This window comes from Coenobita brevimanus, chromosome 61, assembly GCF_032717465.1.
Source record: "Coenobita brevimanus isolate Jiangsu-jjx chromosome 61, ASM3271746v2, whole genome shotgun sequence".
Taxonomy (NCBI): domain Eukaryota; kingdom Metazoa; phylum Arthropoda; class Malacostraca; order Decapoda; family Coenobitidae; genus Coenobita; species Coenobita brevimanus.
This window is the reverse complement of record NC_137014.1, coordinates 45,772,765-45,785,004: the sequence shown is the minus strand read 5'-3', so window position 1 is coordinate 45,785,004 and position 12,240 is coordinate 45,772,765.

Here is a 12,240-nt window from a genome sequence, read left to right as displayed (position 1 = left end):
CAACTTGCATTAGGCTCTCATCATAGTAATTTGTAGCGAAGTGATAGAGTAATCCATCCTCAACCATGAACTCACTAGTACTAACTCCTAGTGCTCTATGTGCATCTTTAATTTCTTCTCTAGTCACTTCTACTTCTTCATCTCGTACACATTGAAGATACTGTTCTTTCATTCTTTTATACAGTGGATGCGCATCCTGTCTGGGTCTCACTACCAACTCTCTCCATCTTATTATATCTCTTTCTTTGTCTTCATCGATTCTGGATATCTGATAATCCTCTTTCTCGCACTCACTATCATCATCATCATTTTTGGTTCTCTCTCTTATCTTTGGTTTTGTACCCGTAACTACGAGAACTCTGTCCTCCGATAACACTTGGCCTCGAAGTCTAGATAAGGCGTCTGCTATAACACTATCCTTGCCGGGTATATAGGTTATCTTAACGTTATACTCGGCAACCAAAAGTTGCCACCTAGCAATTCTTCCACTAGGGCTGGTTGCGTTCAGTATTTTGAGTGATACCACAACATACGAAAAATTACGGTCCTCCCCTCTGAAGAGACTTGCATCAGCATTTAACAAGAAAGTGAAAGTTCATTCAGATCAACCTTAAATTACCATATATATACGGATTACCAAAGACCCATAAAGCTAATATTTCACTGCGTCCCATAATTTCACAGTGTGGGTGTTTTACGTATAAGTTATCTCAGTTTCTTGCCAATAAATTAGCCCCTGTAGTAGGTACAGTATCCCCAGCACACGTAAAGAACTCTTCGGATTATATAGAGAAAATTAAATCACTTGACTTTTTCTCCGGTAAAATGGTTAGCTTCGATGTTGATTCATTGTTTACCGAAGTTCCCATTAATGATGTTTTGGAATTTCTAGCTAATAAATTGCCAGAATGTGATATTGACTTAGGTATGCCAGATGACAGTTTCATAGAACTTGTAAAATTATGTGTGACTTCGAATGCTTTTTCATTTAACAACAACTTCTACATGCAACGTTTTGGTATGGGTATAGGTTCTCCATTGTCACCCATTTTAAGCAATTTATATATGGAGTATTATGAAACGGAACTACTGCCACGAGTTTCTCCCCCCTCAACTCATTTGGTTTCGTTATGTAGCAAAATCATTCACTTAGCTTTAAGGTGTATAGGAAACCAACCAGTCGTAACTTGTTCATTCATTATTTTTCGTATCATCAGTCTGCCACAAAATTGTCTGTTATCTCATCAATGTTCCTTAGATCCCATAGAATATGCAGTCCACAACATATACAAGAAGAAAATAATCTCATTTGGGAAATCTTCCAAAACTTAAGGTATCCCAAATGGTTCATTAAACTAGCATACCTTCAAGCTAGGCGATCTTACTACGTACCTAAAGACCCCACCACAGAAAAGAAACGTTTCCTCACTTTGCCTTATGTTGCAAACTTGAATATGTTAAAGTTAATAGGTTACAGTAGTGATGTAAATATAGCATTTAGGTATACCTCCACCATCAGAGCAATGTTAGTAAAGAACAAATGTACAACATATTCAGAAGCAGGCATATATAAAATTCCTTGCAAAGATTGTGAACTAGTTTACATAGGAGAAACAGGTTGTAGTTTGGAAACACGGATTAAGGAACACAAGTATGCCATAAGAACATGTAATTTAAATAATGCAATATTTAACCATGTTTGTGAAGCCAACCACAGAATTGACTGGCAAGGTAGCCATCTATTGTATAGAAGTCATGACTTTCGGAAACGAAAGATTATTGAAGCCATGTGTATCCAGAAATACGAGAATTTCAACCTTAGTGAAGGTATGTACAAGCTAGATCCTATAATGAGGTGCCTAGTGGAAATGTCCCTTCCTGCTACGACACAGGTAAGGTCAGATAGGAATTACACCTGACCTGTCCGGTAATGTCCCCCCCCCCCCAAAAAAAAAAAAATCCCCCTTGGCTTAATCCCCGCTTACAATCTACCCCACCCCACCTCACCTTTACCCCACCCTTCCACACACACACTATCTTGACCACTGAAGATGGTGGCAGTGTCCACCGAAACTGTTTGGTAATTATATTCTTCGTCTACAAGTGTGGGTTTTATTCACCGTCTTTGATTATCACGCAAGAGTGATTCATCCAGCCAATTTTAATGATGATGATGATGACTGTAGTTATGATAATTATAATAATGGTAATAATAATAATGATAATTTTAATAATCGTAATGAAGATACTGATGATAATTTTTGTTGGTAGGTGGGCGGACGAACGGAACTACAAGAACTTGGTCAGCAGTCAGAGATCCACGATTCCCCATCCATCCATCCATCCATCCAGCTCCCCCTGATGTTAAAAGCTAAGTCAAATTTCTGTGTCATACGCCTTTTGGAAACAGGGCAGTATTTTAGGAAGCACGGGAGGCGTCTCAGTGCCCCTTCCTTAGCTATTTATTTTTGCATAGCACGTCTTAACATTTTCTTGTAAGCTATTAAAATCGGCTTCATATCGGCAGAGTTTACATCTCTCTCATAAAAGAGGGTGTTGTGGTGTAATGTGCTGATTAAATCGCTAAGGAAGAGATGTAAAGAATTTCCAAAGCAGCTTACAGTACGATCCTGGAGGCAGAAAAAAAAAAAATGAAGCGAAGTTAACTCATGTTTTCAAGTCAAGAAAAAGATTAATTTTATTTATATTTTGTTATGGAGAAATTTGTCCAGATTTTCACATTAAGGTGCAGTATATTCCTAGATTTCCACTTTACTTTTTATTGAGCCAAAAGCGTAATAGTGAAAAAATCTAATGAAAAATCGAATAGTCTCTCTCTTGACCCAGTGCCTACCTACCTACAAGATTCCATTGAAAGCCGATAACAAGTTTTTGATATATCTTGGCCATAGACTGACAGATAGACAGATAGAGAGACAGACAGACAGACAGATAGAATGACAGACAGACAGACATATAGATAGACAGACAGATTGAGAGATAGATAGACAGACACAGACACGGGTGAATACATAACTTCCTTCAACTTCACTGGCGGAGGTAACTAGGCACATAAAGCAGTCACCACACAAGCATCATCAAACCCTCCAGCATCCCACAACCACACACACACACACACACATACACACACACACACACACACAATACTTATACTATACTAGTAAACTAACAGGCGAAACTTGGAGTGTGACATCCGTTGACTTTCAGGCAGCAAAATTTCTTATATAGCGAATTTATAGCCGATCGAATGTTAGGTTAGGTCACTTTGGGCAGGGTTTGGTCTGATTAGGTAATTTTTGGTTGGGTTGGGTTCACTTCGACTAGATATAGACGGATTAGGTTAGATTGCTTTAGAATACGTCGGTTTTGATAGGTTTTGGGTTGGGTTTTATTTAGTTAGGTTAGGCTGGGTTAGGTTCGGTTGGATTAGGTCATTTTAGGCTTGACTGGGTTGGGTTAGGTCGGGTATGGTATGGTTAAGTGAGACTGGGTAGGATTAGGTAGGGTTAGATGCGGTTAGGCTGCGTCAGAATTGGTTAGGTTAGGTATGAGGAGGTTACGTGAGATTGTGAGGTTAAATACAATTAGACTGGGTTAGGTGAGGTTAAGTTAGATTAGGCTGGGTTAATTTAGGTTGGATTAGGACATTCGAGGTCAGGCGAAATTCAGTTCGAGCAAATATTTATAGGTTAGGTAAGACTGGGCTAAAATAAATCGGTTTAGATGTGATTAGGTTGGTTTCGGTAAGGTGAAGTTGAAATACAGAACCACAGGTATTTATTGATAAAGTGGACTGGCGTTTGAACCGATTATGAGGCACGAGTTTTGCTGACGTCACTTCATAAGCTGGTGGTTAGATTTTGCTGGATTTTCCCGCCATTGTCCTCCTGTCTGTAATCTGTCGCCTGGTTCCCACTGCACCCACCAAAGGTATGCTGTTTGACTTCATTCTGTACTCTGACTTGGCCTACAATTTCCATCTATCCAACTTGACTACTGAGTTGTAGCAATGGATTAATACTAGAACATGTAAGTCACAAAAAGGTGCCATTGAAGAGGAGCCGTAGCGCTGCACTTTTCTGCCAATGACCCATGTGAAATAAGGGGCAAAAGGACGAAACTCTGAGTCAAGTTACCCTGAAAAAAAGTAGTATAATGCAGGATGCTATGATATTCTAGGAAGTTGTGGACAGTTCAGAGTTGTTTGTGAATTGCAATAAAGGGACAGGCAGACAGACAGACAGATAGAGGACAGACAGATGCAGAGAACGGAGACACGATAGGGGAGAAGAATCCTGATGTTATTATGAGTGTAGTTGACTTCAGAGCATAGTACATTATATTTGTGCCCTAACTTTAGTAGCATGTTTATGTATAACCAAGGTTCGTTGACAAGTAGTGAACACACACACACACACACACACACACACACACACACACACACACACACACACACACACACACACACACACACAATACTCTCTAACAGTAGTTGGTGGTGGGGAAATCTGTGTATGTAACTGTGGTGGTGTGGGGAGGTTGCCACACACACACACACACACACACACACACACACACACACACACACACACACACACACACACACACACACACACACACACACACACACACACACACACATACTCTCTAACAGTAGTTGGTGGTGGGGAAATCTGTGTATGTAACAATGGTGGTGTGGGGAGGTTGCCATGGTAACACACTGGCCCCGCACACACACACACACACACACACACACACACACACACACACACACACACACACAGCAACCACACTAAACCATACACCCCCTATCTCCCCACCCCCCCACACATACAACACATCCCCCCTCACCCCCCCACACACACACTGCAACCACATCAAACCATACACCCCTCATCTCCCCACCACCCAACACACACAACACATCCAAACCCACTCAGACACCCACCCACCCACCCACCCACCCACAGACACACACACACACACACACACACACACACACACACACACACACACACACACACTGCAACGACATCAAACTATACACTCCCACCCACCACACACAACACATTCACCTACACAAGCACACACACACACACACACACACACACACACACACACACACACACACACACACACACACACTGCAACCACATCAAACGAAACACCCCCCGCCCACCACACACAATACATTCACCTACACACACACACACACACACACACACACACACACACACACACACACACACACACACACACACACACACACACACACACACACACACACACACACACACACACACACACACACACACACACACACACACACACACACACACACACACACACACACACTGCTACCACATCAATCTATACACTCCACCCCCCACCACCCCTCACACAAAACATCCACACACACACACACACACACACACACACACACACACACACTGCTACCACATCAATCTATACACTCCACCCCCCACCTCCCCTCACACAAAACATCCACACACACACACACACACACACACACACACACACACACACACACACACACACACACACACACACACACACACACTATTTATTTTTGGGTAGGGCTGGTAAAGAGAGCTGTATGATCATGAGAGTTAATAGAGACAGCATTAACACTCTCATTGTAATATGACTCACTCTCAGCTGAATGCTATCGCCAAGCAGTACCTGGAATAAAATACTAGAGTTGCCCCTACTATGAGAGGGCCCGGGTACCATCTAGTGGTTGTGAAAGTAGCTGAACAAGTTTTTCGTCTTGGTAGGCGTCGCTACTTGGCTACTTTTGCTATTGTGGCCGTATGACAGTGGAAGGAGGAGGGTGTGTGTGTGTGTTGCTGTTGCATCATTCCTCTGAGGTAAGGGTTGGCTATTTGCTGTTTTTAGCCATTAAGGTGACTACATTAAGACACAAGGATATCGCACTGACAGCCAGGAAGTATCATGGCCCAAAGAAATAATATCTATAATGCTACTAGACGTAATTCTGATGAGACAAGGGGGATGTTAGTGTGAGGGAGATGAGGAGGCCTTGTAGTCCAGTGCTACCGTTTTGTGGAAAATCGTCTGCTAATGTGGAAAAACAAATGAACGACGAGCATGGATGTGGGCAGGCGGACGTCGTTGCACACTAATTGTTCACGTTATTTTGTAGGAATAAGTGGGATTTTGTCATGATTGGTAGGAACTAACATGTATTGTTATTCAGACCCTTCACAGTTAAACCAACGAATATGTAGCGTTTGTCTATAATACTGTCATCTAAAACAAGGAAGAATACGTCGTGGAACAGTCTACCTCTACCCACCCGGCGATATCATAAAAAAATATGTATATATATTATTTACAAGACACGTGCCAACCATTAGCAGTCCACACTTGCTTTGTAATATTAAAGAAATACCGAAAGAATGTTGTAAATCGTGTACAGTTGATATACTAGAAAACTTGGATGTGGATAAACTTACTTGTCTCCTGTCTTGTTATTAATCAACCTTTGCTGACTTATTAACTCTCTTAATCATTTAACGTCCTTACACTTGAATCATAATAGGTCTGACATCATTAACAATATTATACCCTCTCTTCCAGTATTCACAGTATACCAAATTTTATGGTAGTTATACCAACAATACATCCTCTGTCATCCTGGTTACTAAACGAGAACGTGTGCAATAATGACGTCACAACCAGTGTGCAATTGACGGCAAATCGGCCTTGTACCGTCTCAATCTTGGTGTCTCAGCACCAGTGAAATAGCAGTGTGAGTGTCGTCCTGTTGATTCTCGTGCCGATCAGACTGGTGGACTAGGTTTGCCTGCCCCCTTGTCCCTGTCCACCCAACAGTCCAGTTTGGGACCTGAATGTAAACTGATAAGTGCGATTCAGATTTCAGAGGGACAATGTGATGGAAAAAAAAAATTGTATGTAAGTTATTTTGTCCTGAAGCGCGTGCACACACACACACACACACACACACACACACACACAGAGTACTCTCTAATGGAACTTGGTGGTGGGGAAATGTGTGTATGTAACTGTGATGGTGTCGGGAGGTTACCATGGTAACACACAGACACCTCGCACCACACACACACACACACACACACACACACACACACACACACACACACACACACGTATGCGTATACTGTGGTGGTGTTCCTTCATTTTACCAAGGCCGAGATAGTCGTTTTTTTGCAGCTTATTTCCGGTAGTTCAGTGAAAGAATTAAACTTACAGCTCTACATCATTTCCATACCACTTCTTCGTGACTAGCACCATTCTAGTGTTAACCCCTTGTCACAACGCAAAATTTAAGAAAGAGATTGCAATTTTACGCCAAGTTAGAGTGAACAGGGTATAGTAGTGATTCTGCAACACACGTATATTTGTCCTCTTGTTTAGAGGTCAGTCCACACGCAGTTCATAGGTCACGTCTTCCATAGAGCAGGTAACACATGGACAGCCAGCGTAACTAAATGACAGACCAGAGACGGAGTGAGAGGATGAGGCGCACAGGGAACAAGATAGAGATGATACTCGCAGCTCTCTAATGCAAGAGTTAACCGTTACTCCCAGTCTTTCATTTATGCAACAGGTCAGCTCTGGAACTGTCTCCCTCTGTCTGTATTTCCTGCTGCCTATGATCTCCAGTCTTTCAAACGTAGTGTGTCCAGGCATCTCAAAATGATCGGATCTTGAATTTGGCTCTCTATTGTATTTTGTTTTTCTCTTGGAGGGAACTGTTACTGCGGGCTCATGGCCTTTGGTTCCTTCTTCCTCGCATTAAAAAAAAAAAAAAAAAAAAAAAAAAGATCCACCGAGCTGGGACGAAACAAGCTAAGAACCAAAGGATCGGAGTGGAGACAGGTGAGAGGGATCCTTATCCTGCAGTGGTGTGTCACAGGCTGATGATGATGATGATGAAGACGGATGTTGCTGCTGATGATGTTGCTGCTGCTGATGTTGCTGCTGCTGATGATGATGATGTTGATGCAAACTCTAGAATATGGTTAGATGATAGTGATGTATTTGATGATAATGGTGATGATATTGATATAACTTCTGTACTACATTTTTAACAGTGTTGGGCTGGTGATGACATGCTGCTGCTGCTGACGATGATGATGATGATGATGATGATGATGATGACGACGAGGAAGATGATGATGGTGATGATTACGACAACGAAGACGACGACGACGACGGCGATGATGACGATGACGATCTTCAAGTCATTGGCTGAGTCACCTCTCCCTTTCCTTTCTGTTTAACTTCGTGTTTTGGTGACTGGGCGTGTGTGTGTGTGTGTGTGTGTGTGTGTGTGTGTGTGTGTGTGTGTGTGTGTGTGTGTGTGTGCTTGCATATGTTCGTGTACGTGTATGTGTATCTTGGTTGATGATACCGTGGTTATTCAAATGGCAGAATTATTTCCACACATTCATAGTTTTATTTCAAGGGTAAATATTAGGCCAAGAACATAGGACCTTTTACCTATACAATTAAGAGACACTTACGCAATATTCTGAAAAGCTTATTACATCCCATAGACCACAGCACAGGGTTCCATAAGTCACTGATCACCGTCTCTTTATGTATCGTTAGGAAGTGGATGAATATGAGTGAAGTAATACATATATTTTGGTCTTTATTTAAAGGTAGGAATTAACCTCACATATTCTTTTTTATTTTAAGGATACAACACATGATTTTCTACATTTTATCACAGTAGCTCTAGGACCGGCCCTGCCCGTCTGCTTCTCACAAACCATTTTCGGATGAGAGGTGTTGTACTCATATAGGCTTTAGAGATTATAGTGAAGCCAAGTTACGTTCTACCAGCCCCACACATTGTCAAACACCATCACCCTCTCACACCACACTATACCATACCACCCTCCCACACCGTATCACACCACACCATACCAATCTCTCACACTACACGACACGAAATCACACTCCCACACCACACAAAATCACCTACCCACACCGCACCACAAAAAATCCTCCTCCCACACAACACCACACCACACCACACAAAATTACCCTCCCACACCACACCACACATAACCACCTCCCACACCACACCACACTACAAAAAAATCCTCCTCCCACATCACACCGCACATAACCACCCTCTCACACCACACCACACCACACAAAGCCACCCTCCCACACCACACCACACCACAAAAAAAATCCTCCTCCTACACCACACCACAGAAAACCACCCTCCCACACCACAACACACATAACCACCCTCCCACACCACACCACACCACACAAAGCCACCCTGCCACACCACAACACACATAACCACCCTCCCACACCACACCACACAAAGCCACCCTGCCACGCCACGCCACACATAACCACACTCACACACCACACAACCCTCACCACATAACCCTCCCCACACCACACCAAACCCCCCCCCACCACACCACACCACACCACACCACACCAAGGAGATTAACCAAAGGGTCCTTAAGCTCCCGCATCTATTAATTCTGATATTGTTTCCAGGTAACTCCACACACACACCTCAGGTCACGTCTTTCACAGAAGAGATAACAAAAGGACAGCGAGCGTAACTGAATGGCAAGCCACAGATGGAGTGAGAAGAGGAGGTGCACAGAGAACAAGATGGAGAGATAATATGACGCAGATCTACCGAGCAAGGACGGAACTGGCTAACAATCAATGGATCAGAGTGGAGAAAGGTGAGAGGGTCCTTATCATGCAGTGGTGTGTCACAGGCTGATGGTGATGATATTGATGGTGATAATGATGTTGATGCTGATGGTGGTGATGCTTTAACATCTCAACGTATGAGGTAACAGAATGCATAGTGAGGCTGCATAGTCAGTAAATGAAAGAATATGAGTGCATTTAAGTATTTATGTAATGTGATGAATATGGATGGAAGATTAGAGGATGAAGTGACTGGAATGATGCGTCAGGGAAGGAGGGTTGCTTATTCTCTAAAAAGCAGTGGTTAGGAAGAGGGAACTGAAGATGAAAGTATGAAAAAAAAAAGGCACTCCATGCTGTGATTCCCACTTTAAAGTATGGAAGTGAAGCTTGGATCTTGTTGAAAGGACACAAGTCAAGAGTGAGAGCGGTGGAAATGAGCTACTTGAGAGGAGCATGTGGAGTTTCATAGAGAGACAGACAGACAAATGGGCAGATGAAGGAGCGTTGTGATGCTGATGTGGATGAGATTGAAAGCGTTAAGAGAAACACTTCGAGATGGTTTGGCCATGTGGAGAGGATGGCGAATAAGAAAATGACTAGAAGAGTGCACTTGGAAGGGTAGAGGGGGATGGGGAGACCGACGATGAGATGGAGGGAAAGAGTAGAAACATATGACTGGGATACTTGAGCTAAATGGTAGAGGACAGTACATCATGAAGGCTATTTGCTTGTGGTCACCCCTTACGGGATTAAGGCGTCTGGCTATAGATAAACAGATATAGATAGAAAGGTAGGTGATGATGATAATATGATGATGATGATGATGATGATGATGATGAGGAGGAGGAGGAGGAGGAGGAGAATGGTAATGATAATGAGAATGACGGTGTAAATGATGATGATGATGATGATGATGGTGGTGGTAATGAGGACGACAGCTACGATGATGATGATTATGATGATGATGATGATGATATTGATGATGATTTTTGTCGGCAGGTGGAAGGACGAAACAGCAGGAACTCTACCATCGGTCCAATCATCCACGATTCCACATCCACCCATCCGTCCATCCATCTCGCTTGATGTTAAAAGCTAAGTCTGTTTAACTTTAGTATCAGTTGCTTCTTCATAAGTTTTCCAGCTGTCTGAACAAATCAGCAGTAGTTTTAAAAACTAAAATAACTCGGTTCTGGTGCTCAGTTTCGTACGTTTATTTTCCTTTTATCAGAACTGGCGCGGCAAATTTTGAGAAAAGTCCCTCAAGTAACTCCTATTATTGTTTTTTACTAGGTTTCTAATGATGTCCATAGATCTGTTGTGGCTATAATAGTTTCCTAGACAACGCTGTCTTGGCGCATTTCTCTGCCAACCTATTATACCATGTCATATATAGTCTGCCTCAGGAAAAACGAATGTAGAATATCGTCTACTGTATTTTACTCCAGAGTCACTGTCAAAGGCCGAAGGCATCTGATTTAACGACCTGTGGGAATACAGGCTGGCCAGGGACAAGGCCTGAAGGCATGAGGCACACACACACACACACACACACACACACACACACACACACACACACACACACACACACACACACACACACACACACACACACACACACACACACACACACACACACACACACACACACACACACACACACACACACACACACACACACACACACACACACACACTGAAAGGGTATAAGTGACCCGTTATGCTCACAGGTCAATATGAACTGTGGTTCCTGTTTTTGGATGCAACTTTTTTTTTTTTTTTTGAGTTACAAAGCGCTAAAAATAAACGAAAAATATTGGACCAGTTATTCGTTGTATATTCAGATTTAATAGCATATTATTCCTTTTATTTTATTTATTTATTTATTTATTTTTTTGAGCTTGATTCGCCTGTCATCAAGAATTTATAAGAAGGCATCTCAGGTCACAGCACCTCCTGACTGACTCTCTCTCTAAACCTCTGCTTCCGTCCTTTCTTGTCTCCCTCCTCCCTCCCCCATCTACCCTCTCTCTCTCTCTCTCTCTCTCTCTCTCTCTCTCTCTCTCGTGTGTGTGTGTGTGTGTGTGTGTGTGTGTGTGTGTGTGTGTGTGTGTGTGTGCAATCATTATCATGACTAATGGTATGCTTTGTATTGGAAAGTAAAGATGAGGAGAAATATTGTGGAATCTATGGCGAATATTGTGGCAGAAGAGTGTAGACATGTATGAAGGTGAACGTTAATTGGCCCACAGGGAATTAATGACAGTTCCACATGCTGACGTCTCGAGGGGACTTCTTGTAGTTGTTCTCAATAAATATATTCCAATGTTTTATTTATTTTATAATACTTATATCACAGTTAAGTTATACTTTGCATTGACATTATTATTCACTACTACAGAACCTTGAGAGAGAGAGAGAGAGAGAGAGAGACAGACAGACAGACAGAGACAGAGAGAGAGAGGGGGGGGGCGGGGCCTGGTCATT